Source organism: Camponotus vicinus, unplaced genomic scaffold (assembly GCF_025532165.1).
Source record: "Camponotus vicinus isolate PSW18456_S1 unplaced genomic scaffold, iyCamVici1.0 SCAF_1, whole genome shotgun sequence".
NCBI classification, from domain to species: Eukaryota; Metazoa; Arthropoda; class Insecta; order Hymenoptera; family Formicidae; genus Camponotus; species Camponotus vicinus.
The window spans coordinates 25,142,548-25,168,295 of NW_028141945.1; the positions used below are offsets into that span (position 1 = coordinate 25,142,548).

A 25,748-nucleotide genomic window follows, 5' to 3' on the forward strand; every position below is an offset into this window, starting at 1 on the left:
TTTACATCACACGGGATCAAATGCAATCTTCAGACTGGAGAACTGGGTTAATCAGTTAATAATAATTTCTTAAAAATTTAAATATATTCAGAAAAATAATTCAACAGAAATACTTTTTGATCGATATACATGTTTAACAATAAACGACTATTATCTTCTTAGTGCAAATGTGTGTGTTTATTTCAAGGTTATATTAGTATGGAGATCGTCAACAGACGTTATAGGATACTAATTTTTGTTGTGAGATATACTAGCTTGTTGTAAGATCACAGATTAATAGACAGATAGCCAAAGACCGGTTAAGGCGAGACCGGCATTTTTCACTTCAGCGGCATACCGTGTAATAGTGGCCAATATAAATAAATAAATTAAAATAAATAAATGAAATTATTAAACTATTAAAATAAATAAATTAAAATAAATAAGTATTAAAAAATTATTAATTATTAGAGTTTTTCAAATTAAAAAGAATTTTCCATTTTAGAAAAGTCTTTCAAACTTTTCTAAAAACATTTTTAAACAAATATTATCAAGGAAAGGCATGGAAGTGTCTCCTTCCGATTTTAATAAGTTTTAATATGTTGTTTTCTAGACAAAAATAAGGGACACTTTGTTTTTATACGTGCCCATACGCGTGTTTAGGGGGTAAAACACTCCTTTGAAAAAAATCGGTTTTTTTTCGAAATGAATATTTCAGAAATTATAAAAGATACAAAAAAATTTTCAAAGCAAAAGTTAAATGGCTGCAAGAGTACTTTACAACAATAACAAAAAAATTTTAATTTTTTTAATTTTTCAAAATACCCTTACCATTAAATATATTTTTAATTTTGAAATTTTTTTATTACCAAGTGAAAGGATATTTTTTGCGAATCCAACCATATATGATTAAGTGATGTTTCGAAAAATCATTTTCCAGAATTAATTATAAACCTCTCTATAAATCCGCTATTCATGTCCGTCCATGCGTTCGATTTTTCGCGCAACACATTGCGCACACTGTTTTTCCGTAATAGAAGATAATTAACAGATATATTTGAAAGACATTTTATATAATTATCGGAAGTTTTTACCGTGCTAGACATTTAATCCTAAACAATTGAATAAGTATAAATATCAGGACACAAAAATCATACAAAAATAATATATCATATAAATATATCTGACAAACATCATATAAATATATCTGAATTTGTTGGAGCGAGATAGTGTAAGAGGTTTTGGCGAGTGTTAACTTAATACGTGATATCATTTAATGATATACTAAATCGATGCGTGTGCTCTTGTAAGAGTATTTATTGATATTTTAAAAATCTATTAATTTATATTTTTTTTACGATTTTTGTACTTTTGCGGCTGTATAAAATCACAATTAGAACATAAATTTTTATTTTTTTAAAGTATTGAAATTTTTTGATACTTATAACTTTTGTGGAAATAACAGATATGTTTATACAAAATTACCGTCAACAAACGTTTATTTAAAATTACCGTCTGTTTTATTGAACATACTTCTCAAAGAAGAAGGAGAAAATTTAATAAAAAGTAAAAATAAATACAATAAGCATAAAATAAAGTTTATCATTCTTTAAACATAATTACTAATTATATTTCTGACATATATATATATATTTTATTATATTTTTACAGCAAAATGCAGTTTAATCCGCGAAACGTCATAATACTTCTGTTTAATGCCGTTACTTTTAATTTGCCACAAACTCCTACTACAAATGAAGAAACAGAAGTAAAAGAAAAAATAGAAAATATGCTGTAACAAATGTATGAGGAAAAATTTGAAATAGATGAAGAAGATTCTCTTGATTTTCAAAATTCTTTTGACATATATACCTGAAACAGAACTAGTAACAGACGAAGATGGAGATGAAGAACAAGAAGCAGTATATTATGTAAAAGAAATGATATGTGTAAAGGATGATATTCCAATTGAATAAATGCTATTGAGTTTTGGAAATCTGCTGATTCAGTTAAAAGAAAATCGTTAGAAATTGTAAAACATAGATTTCGGAAAGTGACATCACTACGTCAATTACGAAGATGAGAAGAATAAGTTAACAGAGATGAGACTAAATTGCAAAAGTTAAAGGAAATTTCACCATATATATTAGAAAAATTCCAAGAAAGTCTAGAGAAAGGTGTAACTATTCACGATATTGATATTGCTCGATTGGCCCTCAACGCGTAACAGGAGATTAATGTACCAGAATTTACAGCATCAAGAACATGGGTAAGGAAATTTAAAATGGCACATAATATTGTTAGTAAAGTCACAAAATTTGTTACAAAAAGGTCTATAAAATCAAAAGAATCTCTATAAGTAGAAAGCAATAAGTTTATTGAAAATGTAAAATATTATATTACGCGTTATGGATATGAAAATATATTATATCATTCAGACCAAAGCGGTTTTCAATTAGAATTTTGCAGTGGTCGTTCTTTAGCAATCCAAGGTACAAAAAAGAGTGCACAGCACAGTTAATATTGGCAATTACACGTAGTAATACTATACAACCAACAATTTCAGGCGATGGTAGATTATTATCGCCTCTTTTTATTGTTTTAAAAGAACCCACTGGATCATTTGGTCTGAGAGTAAAAGAAATGTTTAGGGAGAACAATATTTTTGTTATGGCCTCAAAATCTGGAAAATTAACATGACATCATTTTGAAATTTGGTTAAAAGAAATTTATTTTCCAAATGTTGGTTCTAAATCAGTTTTATTATTGGATTCTTGAACTGGACATTATCCAAATATAATTGCAAGAAATAAACCAGAATCTGTTGAAGATATTGTTTTTCTAACTATACCAGCAGAGACTATACAACGGGCCAAAGAACCATTAGATAGTATGATTTTTGCTTGTGGAAAAATTTTATAAAATATTTTTCGGATATTGTCATATTTTTAGACTTAGAGATCAAACTTTATTCACGAGATGCCATTTTAAAATTGCAATCTTTAACACACTATCAATTTTCATTACCGAGATTTAGAGATTTATTTAAATATGTATGACATAAAAGAGGTTATATTGAAGATAGATCAGCACAATTTGAAACGCTAGTTAATTTTTGTTTCAAAAAAAATTTTAAACGAACATGCGATGTTTGCGGCAATATTGCTATAATTACTTGTGCATGGTGTAAGAGAACTCTTTATTTACAACATCTTTTTCATGACCACCATCTTTGTAATTTTGAACCATAATTTTATTTATGTACATAATTATATCAAATACATTTATACAATTATATTGTGCAATTGAATTATATAATTATGTTACAAAATTTCTTATTTGTCTATTTAATGAAAGCATTATATATTTATATATGATGATTTATATATGATTTAAAATAAATGGATATTATGTTTACACCTTCTTTTATCTTATCCTTTCTTCTCTTCTCTTATTAATGATCTTTATAAAATTGTATGTTACAATTGTAAAACTTTCATATATATTACTTCTTTTATAATATTAATTGCATAAGTGTTCAAAATCTAGTTATCTTTATCTGAAAAATTTTCACGTGAATGTCTTTCTCCTACACCTCCTTTCCTCTTTTCATTTTTACTTTAATTCTCATACGATGCAGAACAACTAATAAATTTTGATGTAAAGAAATATCTATCTCTTTTAAATCTTGTAGATTGAATATTATCACTAAAAGATCTAGGTCTTATCCCTCTGCCAAAACTAGAAGGAATATCAATTTTAAACTGATAAAGTCGTACAATGGCCACCGAAATATTTTTTTTACACATTTTATACTATTGTGCTTCAATGATATATATTTATATTGTATACTTCAAACATTTTCATAATCATTAATCTTTGACTTTAATTTAAATTTTTTTAAGTTTCTAATTTCTTTTGCAAACGTCAAACATCAAGCCATGGAAAAAAAAATAGCTACGATTTATGATATAAGATAGTAATTCCTTTTCTACATGAAACAATAAGTGTAATAAATAAGTGCAGCATGCACTCCGTAAAGCTATGCAATTACATAATTATATTAATATTATTATTATTATTATTTTATCTTGTGCCGTCTTAAATTAAACAAGTTTAGAGCCTCGTGTGTCATTTTTCATGCATACATTTTGAACTTATCTATATTTAGCGTTTTAATATCTTATCACATATTAACCTTTGTGCCAAGCGGCGCGATCGCGCTTCTTTTGTCCAGTGCTTAAAAGTGCCAGCACATCAATCTGTAAATTCACAGTAACCGCTCGGTTTTTGTCGGTGCGTGTCTTTACTGTTACCGTTTAGTCATAGGCAAATTAAGGTGAAATTGAAGTAATATAACATTTCTACACGTGTACATTTTTTTAATATTATAAACAAGGCTGGCTACTTACCTTTCTTCGACTCGGAATTAGACAAGCACTATCGCGCCGCTTGGCATTTTTCGATCGAGTTTCTACAAAAGTCCGTGCCACTCAAACGGTTAAATATAAATTTGATTTGTTATATCAATGTTATTCTAGCTATGCACGCAAAAGAAAACGTGATTACATAGATAAATGTATCCGTGTTAGTTATCTTTCATTACAGAAAAACAGGATGTGTTGCGCGAAAAATCGAGCGCACGGACGGACATGAATAGCGTATTACAGAGAGATTTATAATTAATTCTGTAAAATGATTTTTTGAAACATAACTTAATCATATATGGTTGGATTCGTAAAAAAATAACCTTTCACTTGGTAATAAAGAAAGTTCAAAATTAAAAAAAAATATTAAGTGGTGAGGGTATTTTGAAAAATTAAAAAAATAAAAATTCTTCGTTATTGTTGTAAAGTACTCTTGAAGCCATTTAACTTTTAATTTGAAAACTTTTTTCTATCTCTTATAGTTTCTGAAATATTCATCTCGAAAGAAAAAAATCGATTTTTTTTCAAAGGAGTGTTTTACCCCCTAGACACACGTATGGGCACGTATAAAAAAATATGTGTTCCTTATTTTTGTCTAGAAAACAACATATTAAAAGCTCATTAAAATCGGATGGGGACACTTCCATCCTTTTCGTTAGATGGGTGACCGCTTGTAAACACCATGTACTGTTGGCAACATCTTTTTGTTTCTTGTTAATTTAAATATAATCAATATTGATATAATTTTTTTATTCCAACCCCTATGCTAAATCACTTACTTATAATGTGATAACTATTGAATCAATAGATTGTACGTACATTTCGTGAAAAATGATAATAAATAACAGCATATGTAGAGTTTGAAAATTTATAAACAACTGCATTCAATACGTTTAAAAATTTATAAAATACGTTCTAAAAATTTAAAAATTATATCATGCCGGGGCCATGCCGTCGTTTTTTATGTGATGGTTTTATTACAAGGAAAGGCACGGAAATGTCCCCCTTCGATTTTGATGAGCTTTTAATATGTTGTTTTCTAGACAAAAATAAGGGACACGTATTTTTTTATACGTGCCCATACGCGTGTTTAGAATAAAACACCTCTTTGAAGAAAATTGGTTTTTTTCTTTTGAGATGAATGTTTCAGAAATTATAAGATAAAAAAAAAATTTCAAATTAAAAGTTAAATGGCTTCAAAAGTATTTTACAACAATAACAGAAAAAAATTTTATTTTTTTTAAATTTTTTTATGATAATTTTTCAAAGTTTTTTTTGTTATTATTTGAACTCGTAAGTGGATAGAGTGGGGATAAGATAAAGACTACTTGCTATGATGGGAACTGAGACTTTAGGTAATATCGGGACTCAGGACAGATCGAGATTTTTGATTCTCGATGGTGCCCGATGATTCCTGATGTCGAAATGATCTGGCGTCACATTACAATAATAAATTCGAATAAAATGCAATTTCACTTTTTATTTTTTTATTCCAACCCCTATGCTAAATCACTTACTTATAATGTGATAACTATTGAATCAATAGATTGTACGTACATTTCGTGAAAAATTAATGTGATGGTTTTTGAACAATTTTTATTAAACATCTAAGAATTATTAATAAATTAAAATAAAAAATGAAATAAAATTTGTTAATAAAAAAATATTAAAATAAATAAAATTAATTAGAAAATATGAAATATGTGTGTATATTTATATCCGAAACGTACGATACGTAAGCAACTACTTTAATAAATTATTAAAAACTATATTAAATAAGTAAATAAATTAAATAAATGAGTAAACATAAAATATGTGATTATAAAAATGAAAATATATAATTATAAAACATAAAATAATAAGCAAAATATATAATTATAAATTTATATGTACTTACAAAATTAAGAAAACAACATATTATATTAAAAGCTCATCAAAATCGGAAGGGAACACTTCCGTGCCTTTCCTTATCATTGAAAAAATACTTTACTATAGTATTTTGAAAAGCTCTCGAGGGAAGCTACAAGAGCTTTTTTTTGGGAAGAGATTGCCCTGACACCCTGTATATGTATATATATGTATATATATATAATCGAGTTGATATTAATTTATATATGTATATATATAAATTAATATCAACTCGATTAGCAGAATAAATTATTAGTAGAGTGAGGAAAACAACTAATTGAGGAAACTGATTGAGTGCAAACATTTACGAAAATAGCAAATTATGTTCGGAACAATATTAGGCGTTTTATTGAAAAGTTTAGTACTGACAAAGACAATTATCCGTTTATGCCGAAAGATTATACCACCGCAAACAGCCTCCAGGAAGAATGCGTTTCCATGTGTCCGGATTTAAATTTCACACAAGTAAGAGATATTTTTCGTTTGATTAAGAAGCAATTGAATGTTATTGCCTTAATAGTGTAACTAAAAATGTATAGTGTAAAAATATATAATGTTAAATTATATACACTATATATATGATAATATAAAATAAAACTATTCAACATAAAAGTAGGATGTATAAGGAAATTTTATATACAGGGTGTCCCATTTTAATGTCCCACCACAAATAACTTTCTTATTTTTAATTTTAGAAAAAGATGTTTCAGACAAAAGTTGTATGGTTTCAAGGGGGACATAAGGTGGTGTCATTAGTTTGACCTTGAATAGTTGCTTCAAGGTCACGTAAAGGTCACCTTCAATTTTTTAAATGAAACCCCTTACTTTCTATTGCATATTCTTGTAGCTTATTTCAAGAGCTTTCCAAAACACTATAATTAAGTTAGTTTTCATTAAGTACTTTCCGAGTTATGAGGCTTAAAATCATTTCTTAATTTTACATAAACCATAAAATATCTAGTAAAATATTCATTTTTCGATTATCTTACCTTAATACTTTTATGTACAAAATAATGAGAGGAATCAATTGGTGTAAAGAAAACACATAATTGTTTCGAAAGAAAGAATGTAATTTGCAATTAACAATTACATTTTTTTTTTCGAAACAATTATGTGTTTTCTTTACACCAATTGATTTCTCTCATTATTTTGTACATAAAAGTATTATGGTAAGGTAATCGAAAAATGAATATTTTACAAGATATTTTACGGTTTATATAAAATTAAGAAATGATTTCAAGCCTTATAACTTGGAAAGTACTTAATGAAAACTAACTTAATTATAGTGTTTTGGAAAGCTCTCGAGATGAGCTGCAAGAATATGTAATAAAAAGTAGACGATTCCATTTAAAAAATTGAAAGTGGCCTTCACGTGACCTTCAAGTAACTATTCAAGATCAAACTAATGACACCACCTTATGTCCCCCTTGAAACCATACAACTTTTGTCTGAAACATCTTTTTCTAAAATTAAAAATAAGAAAGTTATTTGGGATGGGACATTAGAATGGGACACCCTGTATAATAATAAAAGAAAATTTTATTCAATGTAAACAAAGAATATATAAAGCTTGCAAATTTTGTTTATGAAACGATGTTATATAATATAATATTAAGTACACAATCAAAACGGTAAATTAAAACTTGATTATATTATTTTTGTCTCTTATTCTCCCTTTCTCTCCCTGAGAGAGAGAAGGATATATATACTATTATTATTTCTAAAAATAATAATTTTTAAAATTAATAAAGCTTTCTATCTACTTTCCCCTACATTTATATATACATGTGATGACACTTGAAGACTTTTTTATATGTTACTTTTCTTCAATTATTAAAATTTCTTTATTTTTCTAGATATTTATAATAACATTTATTGATACATAGTATAAGATTTATACTAATTTAGATTTAGATTATTTAGATTAATTTAGATTTATTTTAGATTTCATTTTATGAAATTAATTTAGATAGTTAGCATCATTTCTTTGTATTAAGGATAATTATATAACAGAATAAAACTACTACACTGAAAAAAAAATTCTGGGTAAATCTATGAGATGCATTTAGTAATGCATTTTTTGAAATATTTAGTTTTTATCACCAAGTATGATAATAATAACAAAATATTTAGTAATAGTTATAAACATTTTCCAAAAATAGTTATAAATATTTTACGTTTAATTGAGTTCACTAAATATTAAAAATAATTAAATAATTTCGTCTTAATCACCTATACGTTTAGTTAAAACTATTTCACCACAGCGTTGTGGTCGAGACAGAGAGTCGAGAGTCGATCCATCTAATGAAACTTTAAATTAACTATAATGTTAATATTTTAATCGACAATATATCAATCGCAATAGCAATCGCTACACCCTAAAATTTATATTAATTTTCATTGTACATATATTCATTTATATATAATTATGTGCACATATACTTATCGAGACATCAGTTTATATACTATTATGATTTGTTTTCATTAAAAATATAACGATAACTTAGAAAAAATTTGACAAGATTATAGATAAAAGAATTTGTATAATCTCTAGGAAAAATATTTAATAACTGTAAAAAAACAATATTTTTAACATTTTTATTCTTGAAGTACAAATTAAAACTTTAATGATATCGGACAAATTTTTGAAAAGAAATTTGAGTTATGATAAAATTAGAGAAGAGTTAACTAACCTGTCATGAAAGAACCAAATCGTTAGGCAAAATTGTTTCAACAAGTGGAAAAAGCTATACATTCACTTGTATTATTTGTTAAAAGTTGCGGTTATAAATCCTTATTAACCTACTGCATGACTTTCCTTTTGATATGTGAATCACGTTTGATATACAAGATGTCTTAAAAAAGAAACAAAAAATAGATTCTACACAAACAAAACTACATTGTACGTCACATATTAGGAATCAATTATCAATTAGGAATGGTATGTATCAAATCGATATTATTAACCAAACAAGAAACGAATGGTAATTTTTTGTTTCATAATCTATATAATTTATCATTAAAAACACAGAAATAACTGCGTTTCTGCTCCAACGGTACTCATTTAAATCTTTTCATATGTTATACTTTGTTACGGATATTTCAACGTCCGCGAAAAGTGATTATCATATATTAAATTTCAAACCTGATCAGAGTCATTCTGATAGTATGACAGTGAGAAATGAGCGAGAAGTCGAAGTTCCACTTGTAAATATTTCTATGATCCCAGAATCTATTGGTAAGTTGCAAAAAATGCATAAAACATTAATAAAAAAATAATTATGTTAATATATACGATCTCAGAATCTGTAGAAAGCAGGTTGAGCAAGCCAACATCTCTCAGAGCATTTGTACAATTCTCCCATCGATTCACGGAGAAAGTAGACGACATTTTTGTAACATTGAGGTAAAGAATGTAAATTCTCAGTTTGTATTCTTTCTTTTTTCTCTCTTTTTCTTAAATTCAACGACATAATTATATCAAAATGTTAATTCTGTTATAATTTTGTTAAATATAAAATGGCTAAAATTTTATTTTTTTACAGATGGAACCAATCTGAATTTACCGATGAAATAATACAAGGATACACAGTGCAATGTTTTTCCATCGAAGACTTAAAAGAGATTCAAATCTGCGACGATAAAAATATCACAACTACAAAATTGGAGCACACGCATGAAAATCCAATACCTAAACTATTATTAATAACGAATGCTGTCATCCACATATTGGACTTAGATTCAAAGACTATTAATCATCTCGTTGAACAATCGGATATAGGAGATGTCGCTTACTGGGCACAAAAACATAGAATTTATTGGATGCGCAGAAATAATCTAATGACATTGGAGATTACTGAAAATAATATCACAAAAATAGCTACTCTTGATTATCTTGTATTTAATCTCTGCCTTGACTGGGTAGCAAGAAATCTATATATAGCCTATCAAGATACAGACTACTCTTTCATTGTAAAGTTCGACTTAACAATGTGGGAAAATGGCATAATTAAATTTGATGAGATTTTCAAAGCAGAAATTACTTTTGACTATTTAATTGTATCACCGTCTATGGGGTACGTTTACTACCGTTCACCTGAAAAAATAATTTTCCATTAAAGATTTATGCAAATTTGTAACTTTTTTATAATTTTACGTGGTTTTATAATTAAGATCATAAGTAAAAAATAATAATAAGTTATTATATAATTATAAGAATTTCGAATTTTTACTACATATAAGTTTCTGTTTTTGTTAAAATAATGTTTTATAATGAGTAAAATAATTATATATTTTTTAGAATTTTATATCGCATATCATACAATTGGATGAATAAAGAATATGATATGATGAAATCTCATTTCGATGGAAAAAACGTGCAAATTGTTCAGATGAATTCATCCCTTTGCCAATTTCCTGCGTCTTATATCCATCATATGATAATTGATAACATGAATAATGAAGAGCCGTTAATTTACTGGATAGATGTTTATCACATAACTGTCACAAACATTAACCTTTCTATGTGCAATACGATTTTACACACGAAAAACATAAGTGATGATTTCAGACTCCGGTCTATGACGATTACAAAACAAACATTTACATTTTAGCATTTAATCGGCTTCAATATACTTATCATATCTACGTTTCGAAAAAGAAATACGCAAGTCTCAAGAGCGTAAATGTAGACGAATATGTTGAAAAGATAAGAATAGGCTCAGATAAATATTCTTTAAATAGAATTTACGCTTTTGATAAATATTTACAACCATATCCTCCAATGAGATGTCTGACACCTTACGAAAAAGTTTATAATTTTGAGAATGTGACTGCAACGACAAACAGCATCATTATAAATCTTCCGGAGCCGGTTGTAAAGAGTGGATGCAAAAAATATAATTTACCAACTACTATATATACTATCTCCGTAAGCTGTTTAGACAACAAGTCTGAAAAATTCAATGTGCTGACGGCTGAGCGATATTACGAGATTCAGAACTTAACACCATTTACAGAGTACAAGTTGAAGTTTACTTTAAGTAATTTTTACTTTGATCAATTATCAATAAATCCATTCGATTCGAATGTGATACCAATAAAAACTAATTCGGGTAAGCTTAATGCACCAGAAAACATAAGTGTTCTAGCTTTGACGCCTACTATAGCAGTAGTTCATTGGATGCCACTCAAGAAACTGAACTGCGTGACCTACGAAGTGCATTGGAAGTCAGTTACATTAGTGAACGGCACGCAACAAAAGAGCAAACAATTTATCAATGTGCCGAAACGTATGGCAGACGGCAGATTTATCGCGAAGATTAACTTGTCGCTACCAGTACAAGATTACTTGATATACGTCTATGTGTATCCAAGTAATTTCAGCGATTTCTACAACGAGAGTTTAAGCAAGATCGATCACATACCAAATTTGGTTCAGAACCAAACAATATTACTTTGAGCGGGGCCAACATAAATAGCATGAACATTTCATGGATTTCAAACATTAATCTAACGGTTTTTCCTACACTAGAGTACAAAGACATTGCAACAGAAAAGTGGCAAACAACAAATTATATTAAAATGAATTATAACAAAGAAATAATATATCATATCGAAAATTTACAATCGGGAACTTTATACAAGTTTCGCTTGATATTGAGATACCTCGAATATGAGGAAAATTTTATATGGCCGGCTGATGAAAGATTTATTTTTTCAACACATGGTAGCAAACGTGGTAAGCAAATGAAAATACCCATATAGCACAATAAGATTGCAGATATATTGAAGAATAATTTCATTGAAACATTGCAATATTGCAAATCGATTGCGAAACTCTGCTGAGTCATTGTTTTAAGGTTGTGACAAAGTTAAGATGTCCGCTTCGTCTAATATTGCAATGAAATATTATAATAACATTGCAGTGTAATATATTTGAAAGAACGCAATGTGTGTGTTATGGCAGCCATCTAATAATATTATATATAGAGTATTTTTGTTTCCGACAGATAAATATCACAGAAGCATATGGAAGCATATAATTAAAAAGCTTGATATGAAAAAAGTTTGCAACGACATCATATCTAAAATAATATATTGTAAAATTATATTTAAACATAATCATATAACTTAAAATATTATATTTTGGATACAAAATTATTTTAAATATTTATACGAATCACTTTCTTTACTTTAGATGTTTTATATACTCTTATAATGGAGTAAATATATAAACATTAATTTGAATTAGTTATGCATTTATTACTAATTCTTTTTATTTAGTTTTATTTAAATATTTTAAAAATTCGTTACATTTACCGTTACATATATTTGCATGTAAAAAATACATAAAAATGCATATGAAATAAAAATTAAAAAATACAATTTTGGATAAAATAATACTTATTCTTAATATAATGAAAAAATATTTTAAAACTTATTAATATCATATTTGTACATGAGTGTATTCCAGGTAACAGAATGACATTTTAATAACGTTTTAATGACGTCATAGGTCGTTAAGACATCTTTAGATGTTATTTTGCTACCTGGATATTAATATATCACTAAATATATTGTGTAACGATGATAATATATTATCTATATCCTTTAATAGAAAAAATAGCAATGCTTACCTTCAGCTTAGAATTATATCGACTCATATTATTTGTATGTTCTGTGTTGTATGGGTTATTACGGGGGGGTCCCGTTTGCCTACATTCCCGATTGCCAACTGCTTCGTTTGCGCACAACATTTTGCCGACATTCCCGATTGCCTACATCCCGATTGTCTACATCCCGATTGCCTACATGTATTATTGCACACACGAAAAAAATGAAAATACGAAAGTATGATTGCACACATGACATTATTGCGCACATACACATTGCACACATAACATTATTGTACACATACACATTGCGCACATAACATTATTACGCAGTTACACATTGCACACATGACATGATTGTACACATGCACTTTGCCCACATGACATTATTGCACACATAAAATAAGAAAATCATATTAGCACTTTGCACACATTACTTTATTGCGTACATACACATTGCACACATGACTTCAAGAATTTATATAGAATTTAATACAATTCAAAAATTTCACATGGGTTTGCGACTTTCCACATGAAGCAAGGTCCACCTTGCCTACCGGCGGGGTGGTGCGGGAGGGGGGCCGAAGAACCCCTTGCACCCCCCCGGTGTGTGTGTGTGTGTGTGTGTACACATACATTTCTGATATTTTTTAATTGTATTAAATTGTATTAAATTCTATATAAATTCATGAAGTCATGTGTGCAATGTGTATGTACGCAATAAAGTAATGTGTGCAAAGTGCTAATATGATTTTCTTATTTTATGTGTGCAATAATGTCATGTGGGCAATGTGCATGTGTGCAATAATGTCATGTGTGCAATGAGCATGTGTGCAGTAAAGTCATGTGTGCAATGTGTATGTGCGCAATAAAGTCATGTGTGCAAAGTGTTAATATGATTTTCTTATTTTATGTGTGCAATAATGTCATGTGGGCAATGTGCATGTGTACAATCATGTCATGTGTGCAATGTGTAACTGCGTAATAATGTTATGTGCGCAATGTGTATGTGTGCAATAATGTCATGTGTGCAATGTGTATGTGCGCAATAATGTCATGTGTGCAATCGTACTTTCGTATTTTCATTTTTTTCGTGTGTGCAATAATATATGTAGGCAATTGGGATGTAGGAAATCGGGAATGTCGGCAAAAGAAGCTGTCGGCAAAATGTTGTGCGCAAACGAAGCAGTTGGCAATCGGGAATATAGGCAACTGAAGCCCTCCCGGTTATTACATTATTTTTATAGATAAATTAAAAAGTATTATTGCAATGTTTCTAAAATATAAATATTGTATTTCTAATATCTAACAAATATTTTATTAATTTATATTTCCGCGATGTTCTATAATATTTCATTGCAATTTGCAATATTGCAACATTGTCGCAAAGTAATTGGAATATTCTGTGCTATATGTATATTAATATGTATATTAATATTATATGCTTATTTTCTTAGATATTAAAAGGCCTGCAAAATTTAGAAAATTAAATATTTATAATAAAGTTATAAGTAGAAATAAGTTTTTGAAGAAAACACACACACACGAAGATATTAAAATTATATTTTTGCGTAATATAGGTGATATTTCGAGCACTTCTGGAATATTAGCTATAAAATATTACCTACCATTGTTGTTAAGTTTTATCGTTATAGTTATTGTAATCTGCGCCTGCTACTTTTATAGATGTAAGTATATTTGATATACGCGCGTATTGACTTGAATTGTAGATTATACATATATATATCAGTTGTAATATCTAGAGATTTATTGAAAATAATTAATTTACTTATATAAAGTTAAATTAATAAATACTATTTAAAAGCGATAAACTTTTTAATAGATATTATTACATAACTAAATTCAAATTTTATTACAGTATATCGACAACGCAGAAATAATACTGAACAAATTTTGCCTTCAATAATGACGGACAAGGAATTAGCTGTTGTGCCTGGAGCGGCACAGGATGTGGGGCGCCGCCGGGAGTAATAAAGGAAGGGCTACGGGGTCGTCGAATATTTCCCTTTTTATTAACAAAATTGATTTATTTTCCTTTTTTGTAATATTTTTAAATACATTCACTGTTTAGCTACTCTATACAAGTCTCGGGTTTCTTTTCTCAGCCTCTTCCTTAGTTCCGTTAGACTTTAAGTACTAAATTTTAAGTACTCCGCTAGACTTTAAGTACTAAATTCTTTTTTTAATAATCGGCGCGTTAAATAGCGACTAGCCCTTCTATGCACTGGTAAATGATTAATTTTTTATTAACGACTGTCCGCCGCGTGCTGCGCTTTTTATTCACTCGTTAATGGCGAAATTTGGGAGAAGATCGCCTAGCAACATGACCATATAAGGTCATGATGTACTTTTGTGACGGTCAAATCTTATTGTTAGTGCAAGCAAAGGCGTTTCAAAAGTCGAAATCCGTGTTTCCGGCGAATTCGCGCGTGGTTTGCTGAGGTGGCGGTTCGCTAACGTTCTATCGCGTTTTAAATTTATATTAACAATAAAATAAAGTTATAGTTCTTCAGACTATAATATAGCTATTGTACATGAAGTACCTTGCTGAAACACTCAATTCAATATGATTTACAGTCCTACGTTACATTATAATCTGGATAAATATGCAATCACCGAAATCAAACGTAAACAAATTACATTAACAAAACCTCTTGTTAGCGGCGCATTCGGAATGGTAAAAATTAATTTTTTCAAGCAACGTTTCACGATATTAATTTCTAGATCAACAAAACAGATGTGCGTTTAATAATAAAGACATGAATTACATGAATTTTTATTATAGATTATAATATAAAATTTAGGTGGAACAACATACATGCACTTTATTATGTATTTGTCGTTGAATTATTTAATATAAAGTAAAATATAACGTTACTTGACATTAAATTATACATTTTTTAATGAAATACGTAAATGAAATATGTAAATTTGTGTAAAATATTTCGCAGATGTTTCAAGGAAATGTGAAGAACTTAGAAAGATCGAGCACAGAGATATCCGCTGCAATAAAAATGCTTCGAAATGATGCTTTTTCCCATGAGAAAAAGAAATTTTTAGAAGAAGCCAGACTTATGAATCACTTTCGACATAAACATGTATTAAGATTGTTAGCCGTTTGTTTAGATAGAGATTCGCCGTTACTAGTGTTGGAATTGATGGAAACTGGTGATCTGTTAAAATTTTTAAGAGATTGTCGAAATTTGTAAGCGTTAGATTCGCATGCTCGTTTGCAGGATTTGCTCGCCATGTGCGAAGATGTTGCGCGAGGCTGTTGCTATTTGGAAGAGTTGCGTTTCGTGCATAGAGATCTAGCATGTCGTAATTGCTTAGTATCTTCGAGAAATCGCGAAAACCGTATCGTCAAAATTGAAAATTTTGGACTAGCTAAAGATATCTACAAGGATGATTATTATCGTAAGGTAAATATAATGCAGCAGAATATCTCTTAAAGTAAAACAGATTGGAAAAATGTTTCAGACAAAAGTTGTTTGACTCGAAGAGGAACATAAAATGATACCATTGGTTTGACCTTGGATAATTGTTTGAGGGTCACATGAAGGTCACCTTTAATTTTTTAAACGAAACTTCCTATTTTTTATTCTTATAGTTTATCTCATTCTTATAGTTTATCTCGAGAGCTTTTGAAAACACTATAATAAAGTATTTTTTTATTGAGTACTTTTCGAGTTATCGCCTGGTAGTGTGCGTGAGCGTTCCATCGCTAGGGTGCAATATTCATAAAAGGTGAAAAAATACGCCAAGTACATAAAAAAAAACTTTAAAAAAATAAAAAAATCTAAGAGTGATAAAAATAAAATATTTAAAAACCGATATGAGATCAATACTATTAGCCAAGTACAATAAATTATGTGATATTAATTCGTAATCGATACTAAATGAGTTAAGATTACTTTAATTCCTAAAGCATTTTTTATATGATGTATATAATTTAAAAAAGTTTTACACAAATTCTAAATCGCATAAATAACCTTCAGGTCGAAGTAAGATATGTACACTTCGGAAATGCGAAAGTATAAACGAAAGATTTCGATTTTGAATCGCTTGCACTAAGGTTCGATCGGCACGAAAAGTCACTGTGACCATATATGATCATGTCGCTAAGCATTCTTTACTAAAAATTTAGCCAAAACGAAGTAATAAAAACCATCCATTGCGAGCGAGTGGCCGGCAGTCGCTAATTAATTTTGCACTTATCAAAGTTAATCGCTAAAGGTTTTTTGGAAATAATTAATAATTTAGAATCAATCATGCATGCTGAAAAAGAAAATGATTTACTTCACGCATAAATTACTTCACACTATGTATATAATAAAGAGTATATATATTGTACTCGATAACATATAATAAAAACAAACTACAAGAATCTATAATAAAAATACTATACTACAATCCTCTACTGGCGAACTCCGACGATTTGTGAATCCTCAAAGTCCTCACGGCACCTCACATGTCATATCTCACATGGCACAACAACGTTCTTCCATTGACTTATCCTTCCTTAGATTTGAATCGTAATATCAGTAAAGTTTTCCTTACCTGAGACTAAGACAATTATTTAATATTGTACATAACACATCAAAATTTATTATATAAATTATTTCAATGTTTTTGTTATTCTTTTTTTCAGTTGAATTTTATAATACCTATAGTATATATAAAATAACAATTAAAAAATTAATTAAAAATAGGCAAGTAGGAATCAGTAAGTTGAACATGAATCAAGCGACGCGGTAGCGTCGTGACGCCAAGTACATAAAAAACAGGATCCGAGTATTGAGAGTCACTGCGGCGCTACCAAGTAGCTTATCCGGAATTTCACATCATATAAACTTTCGATTAAGATATTTCAGAAACTAAGACCTTAAGAAAAAATCTAACGGCACTTTTATGATATAATGTGGATACAAGCTTTCGATTGCGACCAGTTTGAATAAAATCGGTGCAATCAATCCCGAGAAATGATAATCGCATATCAAAATTGTGACATTTTACGTTCTCCCGGATTTTCTTCAGTCTCACGTACGTATGCTCGCACGCACACAAGCAAAGCGAGTTTGTCCCTCAAGCAGCGTTCATACCGCTGCGTATACGATTATGCATCGATATGTACAATGCTTTAAGAGACAAAATCATATGTGTGCATGTGCATACATACGTGTGATATGTATACATATATATGTGTGTACGGACGTATGAAAGATAAATTTTTAAAGTATAGTGCGGAATAGTGTAACAAGGAAGAGAAGTGACACGTTAAGCAATCAGGTTATTAAACACAGATTAATAATAAATAAATAAAAATGATAAAAATAAAAATAATAATAATAAATAAATAAGTAAATAAATAAAACTATAGTGCGGAACAAGGAAGAAAAGGTTATTATCAAGCGGTGCGGTAGCGTCGCGACGCCAAGTACATTTATTATATAATAAAAACACCGACTTGTGTGTGTGAGACACTTAACAACAATTAAGTGGATTGTGAAAAATTCATAAAAATATTGTAAAAATTCATAAAAATATTGTAAAATTTTTTTCATTATTTAGACATAATATATTTTGACATATTATATATTAATCTTAATAAAGAGAATAGACAGTTATCATTTTGTGGAATATAATTATGTAATTTATAATTATATATATATATGTGTGTGTGTGTGTGTGTGTAGAAATTTACATATTTGACCGCGCGACCATAATTATAGTTACATAGAGATTTATTACATTTGCCTGCGTAGACAAATATAGTTACGCAGATATATTCCCTACATGTATAATGATAATTATATATACAGGGTGAGTCAAAAGTATGTTTTAAAAATTTGTGAGCGTGTTCCTGGATAAAAAGGAAGAACAAATGTTCATATGAACATATGGTCGCAAATGCTTTGTTGTCGAGATAATGGACATAAATCAGCAGTATCAAATAATGCTTTATTTGAACGTTTACAATTTTGTTATTGTTGTTTATAAGAGATGTTCTACATGTCCTCCATCATTTTCAACACATGCTTGAGCAACAAAAAACAAACAACAATAACAAAATTGTAAACGTTCAAATAAAGCATTATTTGATACTGCTGATTTATGTCCATTATCTCGACAACAAAGCATTTGCGACCATATGTTCATATGAACATTTGTTCTTCCTTTTTATCCAGGAACACGCTCACAAATTTTTAAAACATACTTTTGACTCACCCTGTATATATATATATATATATGTGTGTGTATATATATATACACACATACACACACATATATAGTGTGTGTGTAGAAATTTACATGTTTGACTGCGCAACCATAATTATAGTTACATAGATATTTATTACATTTGCCTGCGTAGACACAATATAGTTACGCAGAAATATTCCCTACATGTATAATTATATATATATATATATATATATATATATATATATATATATATAATTTATATATACAGGGTGTCCTAGACCACCCGTACACCCCTTTTCTTTCAAAAACTAAGCATTTTAGAGAAAAACGTTTTCGACAAAAATTGTATGGTTTTGAGGGAAACATAAGATGGTGTCATTGGTTTGACCTTGGATGGCATCGTTAAGGTGAGGTCAAGGACACCTTTAATTTCTTAAATGGAACCACCTATTTTTTATTGCATATTCTTATAGCTTATCTCGAGAGCTTTCCAAAACACTATAATTAAGTACCTTTTCGTTAAGTACTTTTTGAGTTATGAGGCTTGAAATAATTTCTTAATTTTACATAAACCGTAAAATATCTTGTAAAATATTCATTTTTCGATTATCTTACCTTAATAATTTTACGTGCAAAATAATGAGAGGAATCAATTGGTGTAAAGAAAACACATAGTTGTTTTGAAGAAAAAATATGTAATTTGCAATTAACAATTCCATATTTTTTCTTAAAAACAACTATGTGTTTTCTTTACACCAATTGATTCCTCTCATTATTTTGTACATAAAAGTATTAAGGTAAGATAATCGAAAAATGAATATTTTACAAGATATTTTACGGTTTATGTAAAATTAAGAAATTATTTCAAGCCTCATAACTCAAAAAGTACTTATCGAAAAGGCACTTAATTATAGTGTTTTGGAAAGCTCTCGAGATAAGCTACAAGAATATGTAAAAATATATAGGATGCTCCATTTAAAAAAATTGAAGTGACCTTCACGTGACCTTCAAATGACTCTTCAAGGTCAAACCAATGGTACAATCTTATGGCCCCCTCGAAACCAAACAACTTTTGCCTGAAACATTTTTCTCTCCCGGGCTTGGTTTTCGAGATATTCGAATGGATGGATTAAAATGGGCCACCCTGTATATGTATATATATATATAATTATATACTATAGAACTATAGAGTTATTGATATATATAATTATGTACATAGATAAATTTTTTCTGCGTAATCATAACTTGTATGAATAGGTTACTTGTAGGAATAAGATTGAGATGTTTCATGGAAGTAGGAAAAGAGTAATATCATATTTGTAAAACTGGAAATATATTTTGAATTATGGAAGGATAGACTAAATATATGTTAATAATGCTGCCTTATAAAATATTTATTAATATTTATTACCATATCAAACTTTTATGGTAATTATTATATTATTATTATTTACTTATTACATATATCTGTTTAAGTTATTTCTAATTTTTAATCTAGTAATGGCTAAATTTCAATTTTGTTTAAGATGTAATACAATAACGGAATTTCAACATGTCTTTGTGTTGTTCAATTAAATCTGAACTTCTACAATTTTCTTTAATTCTTTATACGTGAAACAAAATTTTATTTTATAATCAATAAAGAATAATGCAATAATAATGAAATCTATAATAGTAAAGTATGTAATGATAAAAACTGCTAATTAAATTAACCCTCCAAAAAAAACCTTACAAAGGTAAAAAAAATACGCCAAGTACATAAAAAATATTCTACTTTGTATGCAACAAAATGTTTAATGAAAAAATATCCCTAAAAATAATTTAAATTGCAGAAAAGATATAAATAAATTTTAACAAAAAGGTGTAAAATCCCTCCAAAAAAAACCTTACAAAGGTAAAAAAAATACGCCAAGTACATAAAAAATATTCTACCTTATATGCAACAAAACGTTTAATGAAAAAATATCCCTAAAAATAATTTATAAAAATTTTCCCTCAAAAAATATATATAATTTTCCTAAAAAAAAATCAAAACTAAATATGAAATCAATAATTAATTAGCCAAGTACATTGAAGCAATTGATAATTTAAAATATTTGTCACAAATTCAATCTTGCATTTATGTATTATAGATTCTGGACAAAATGAAAACGATTTTCAAAATAAATTCCATACTTTGTATGATATATAAAAATACATTATTATGTGTGATCCAAATAAATATTTGTACAATATATGAAATAGCATTAATATATTGCGGGTTTTATATTGCAGATTACAAACTCATAAAGCTATTTAATACTTACCCCATACAGCACAGAACATTGCAGTAATATTGGGGCAATATTGCAATGTTGCTGCAATGTTACAACAATATTAATAATATTGCTGCAATATTCGGTGCTGTATGGGTATTGCAATAACATCGATTGCATTAATCGCCAATTTTAAATTTAAAAGAGAAAAACTAATCTGCTTGTTTTAAGATCATAAGTTTTATTAAGTAGACCTGGAACTAAAGGATTTAAGAAATTAATAAAATGACAAAAATTTGACCCGAGTCGTATTATAATTTACACATTTTTATTTTTTTATTATTAGGAAATATTTAATTTTGAAATTAATCACAAGCTTTGCCAAGTAAATTCGGAACTAAAAAAATTAAGACCAAAACAACTTAGAAAAACTTGGCGTGCTCGGGTCGTATAATTCACATATTTCTATAATTGAAATTAATTACATGTATATAATTCGCAAACTTTGTAAAATTATGTATATTTGTAAATTTGTAAATATGTGTATTATAATGTGACCCGAGCACGCCAAGTTTTTCTAAGTTGTTTTGATCTTAATTTTTTTAGTTCCGAATTTACTTGGCAAAGCTTATGATTAATTTCAAAATTAAATATTTCCTAATAATAAAAAAATTAAAATGCGTAAATTATAATACGACTCGGGTCAAATTTTTGTCATTTTATTAATTTCTTAAATCCTTTAGTTCCAGGTCTACTTAATAAAACTTATGATCTTAAAACAATTAGTCGATCTTAAATCGATTAGTTTTTCTCTTTCAAATTTAAAATTGGCGATTAATGCAATCGATGTTATTGCATACCCATACAGCACCGAATATTGCAGCAATATTATTAATATTGTTGTAACATTGCAGCAACATTGCAATATTGCCGCAATATTACTGCAATGTTCTGTGCTGTATGGGGTAAGTATTAAATAGCTTTATGAGTTTGTAATCTGCAATATAAAACCCGCAATATATTAATGCTATTTCATATATTGTACAAATATTTATTTGGATCACACATAATAATGTATTTTTATATATCATACAAAGTATGGAATTTATTTTGAAAATCGTTTTCATTTTGTCCAGAATCTATAATACATAAATGCAAGATTGAATTTGTGACAAATATTTTAAATTATCAATTGCTTCAATGTACTTGGCTAATTAATTATTGATTTCATATTTAGTTTTGATTTTTTTTTAGGAAAATTATATATATTTTTTGAGGGAAAATTTTTATAAATTATTTTTAGGGATATTTTTTCATTAAACGTTTTGTTGCATATAAGGTAGAATATTTTTTATGTACTTGGCGTATATTATGTTTGCTAAAATCATATTATATACTAGGAAGGAGAAATTCTGCTTCTTATTCGCTGGATGGAATATTTGTATTCGAAATATTTACTTCTAAGTGCAATGTTTGAAAATTAACATCCTTAGGTGATTCTACATTATGAAAACTTATCATCGGTATGACAAACTTTGTATGCGCGAAAAAGATTGTCAATGCTACTTAACACTTTAACTAGGGGTATATATTCGTAAGATAAATAAATGAAATGAATTATTAATAAATAAAATAAATAATTGTAGACTCGAGATAACAAAACGTAAGAAAAAACTAATGGAACTAATGGAATTGTCAATAAGCAATCCCCGCACCACAGCATATCTTAAAGTTTCTTATTGACGATAGCTTATTGACGATTGTTTCATAAAACGTCGTGACATTGACAACAGCCATAGTTAAAAGGTTAACTGTCCATTTGATATTAATACTGTGTTGTTGCAATGCAGCGAAAATTAAACTAAACTTCAAATATTATCTCGAAAATAATATAGTTCTAAGAAGTAACATAAAAGAGATGATTTATTGAATATAGCAGATGTTATCTAGCTGATATAAATAACTTATTACTAAGGGATAAATTGTAGACGGATTAATACGAGAATGTTTGTTCTTTGCAATATTTCATTAGACATTCGACATGTGCATTTTTGTATCTTATAATTATGTAAGATCTGCGCTTTAATGTAGTATTAATTATTCTGTAAAGTCATAAATGTTAACATATACAATTGTAATTTTCTTTTCAAGCCTTTTTTATATTATGTTTTAAAGCTTCTTTCTATTTCAAATTATACATATAAATTTTTTTAAATACATATATCATTGCTAAGGAGAATAAGTTTTTATAAAATATTTTATTTTATAAAATACATCTATTATTATGTATTTAAAAAGAGGCCGTTATTTAAATACTCGTTTAAATTATTAAAAATATTTTTATGCAGAATGTCTCTTTAATAATTATAAAAATAAAAATGTGTTATATATCATTTGATATATGAATGGAGTGAATAAATTACAAAAGAAGAAGGAACCAAAGCCTCACAAAATTACTTTCAATTTCACGTGTATTTCACGTGTATTTCATTTGTATTTCACGTAATTAAAGCGTTTATCAAAATTTTTTTGAAATAAAGTAATTGATTTATAGCGAAAGAAAGAGAAAATTTGATTGAATGTACTAATGTACACTGGTGCATATTAAAGACTGTGTCGTATACAAAAAAATTACAATATAATTAAAATAATAAATTAATTATTACTATACGTTGCTATATTATATTATAAAGTTATATAATATAAGTTATTGTATTATTAAAATTATTTACAAATAACGATAATAATAACTTGTACTTTACTTATTTTAATTATTTATACTACTGTGTAAATTTGTACTTATTTATGCTAGTATTTACGCTACTTCGTTATGTATCAGTTGACTCAAATTGCATCATATGAATGTTACGTAAATCATTTTTTTTTAATCCATTATTATTTTTTTTAGAATATCGTTTTATATATTATAGTAAACGTGCCAAAAAGTGTCTTGTACAAAAGAGAAAATTACGTAAAAATAAATTAATATAAGAAGTTTAATAATTTATTAAACAGTATAATTATTTATATTTATATATAGAATTATATTTTTAATATATATAACATTTTGTCAAACAATTTCTAAAGATTTTAATTGTTTTTAAAGTAGTGCTGAGTATCTCCGCGGAGAAAAATAAATTAAAAGGCAGCTAATAAGATGTCATGGTAACATATGATCAGATTGATCATTCGAAGTCAGTTATTATTGTGATCGCTAGCCGAAAGACGCTATCGCGTCTTACTTATCGCTTGCTTCAAACATCATACTCGTATGAATATCACAGAAAACGTGTAATTGTGTATGAATAGTGGATTTTAAAAAGTATACGTAGCAACCCATACGAACGAATTTTACAAAAATTACATTTTTAATAAAACGATATAGCAAAGATATAGCAAAGATCTAAACAAATTCGATTACACTGTGCGTGTGAGTATGGACAAAAATGTTACAAGATTGGTAATTCTATAATTTCTTTGATCGTTTATAATTTGATTGCGATTATCTTTTTATCGACTGCTTTTCTACTATAATATTAAAAGAAATTTAAGAGGAAAGCTGATAATAATTATATTCCTGTGTTCGCGATACAATCAAATGAATATATATCATTTCTCACTGTCATTTATTTTCCTAAAAAAAAGAAAGACACTATTTACTTAATAAAAGTTCCCTAATTTAATCCTAAGACGTATATTATATATTGACCTCTTATAGAAAGAAATTAAAAACATAATATTAGAAGACAATAACTTGCAATTCGTTAAAACTGAGTTTATCGAAAATACTAAAAAAAAAAAAAATATATATATATATATACACATACATATATATGAAATAACCAGAATTTATCGAAAATATATGTATATATATAAATTAATATCAACTCGATTAGCAGAATGAATTATTAGTAGAGTGAGAAAAACAACTAATTGAGGACGGAAACTGATTGAGTGCAAACATTTACGCAAAAAGCAGATTATGTTTGGAACAATATTATACGTTTTATTGAAAAGCTTAGTACTGACTTGAAAAGCTTACTGACAAAGGCAACTATCGTTTATGCCAAAGGGTTATACCACTCCAAACAGCCTCCAGGAAGAAAGCGTTTCCATGTGTCCGGATTTAAATTTCACACAAGTAAGATATATTTCTCGTTTGATTAAGAAACAATTGAATGTTATTACCTTAATAGTGTAATTAAAAATGTATAGTGTAAAAATGTATAATAATAAATTATGTACACTATGGCTGCGTTCCATTTGAACGCTTACACGCTTAAAGCATCATTCTGTCTTTGTTGCACATCGAATATCAAACGAAGATAGAGCGACGCTTT

General features: G+C 27.9%; 3 pseudogenes across 1 annotated transcript; 2 read left to right on the forward strand and 1 right to left on the reverse strand.

Moving 5' to 3' along the window:
• LOC145961836 (proto-oncogene tyrosine-protein kinase ROS-like) overlaps positions 1–25,748 on the reverse strand; it is a 155,887-nt pseudogene that overhangs the window by 61,393 nt on the left and 68,746 nt on the right.
• On the forward strand, positions 1,955–2,757 carry LOC145974912 (uncharacterized; annotated as a pseudogene).
• LOC145973671 (proto-oncogene tyrosine-protein kinase ROS-like) lies at positions 6,637–15,022 on the forward strand (annotated as a pseudogene). The gene is made up of 7 exons (XR_014439533.1): positions 6,637–6,778; positions 9,410–9,552; positions 9,627–9,720; positions 9,860–10,390; positions 10,615–12,042; positions 14,509–14,616; positions 14,808–15,022. The product of XR_014439533.1 is annotated as a proto-oncogene tyrosine-protein kinase ROS-like (transcript).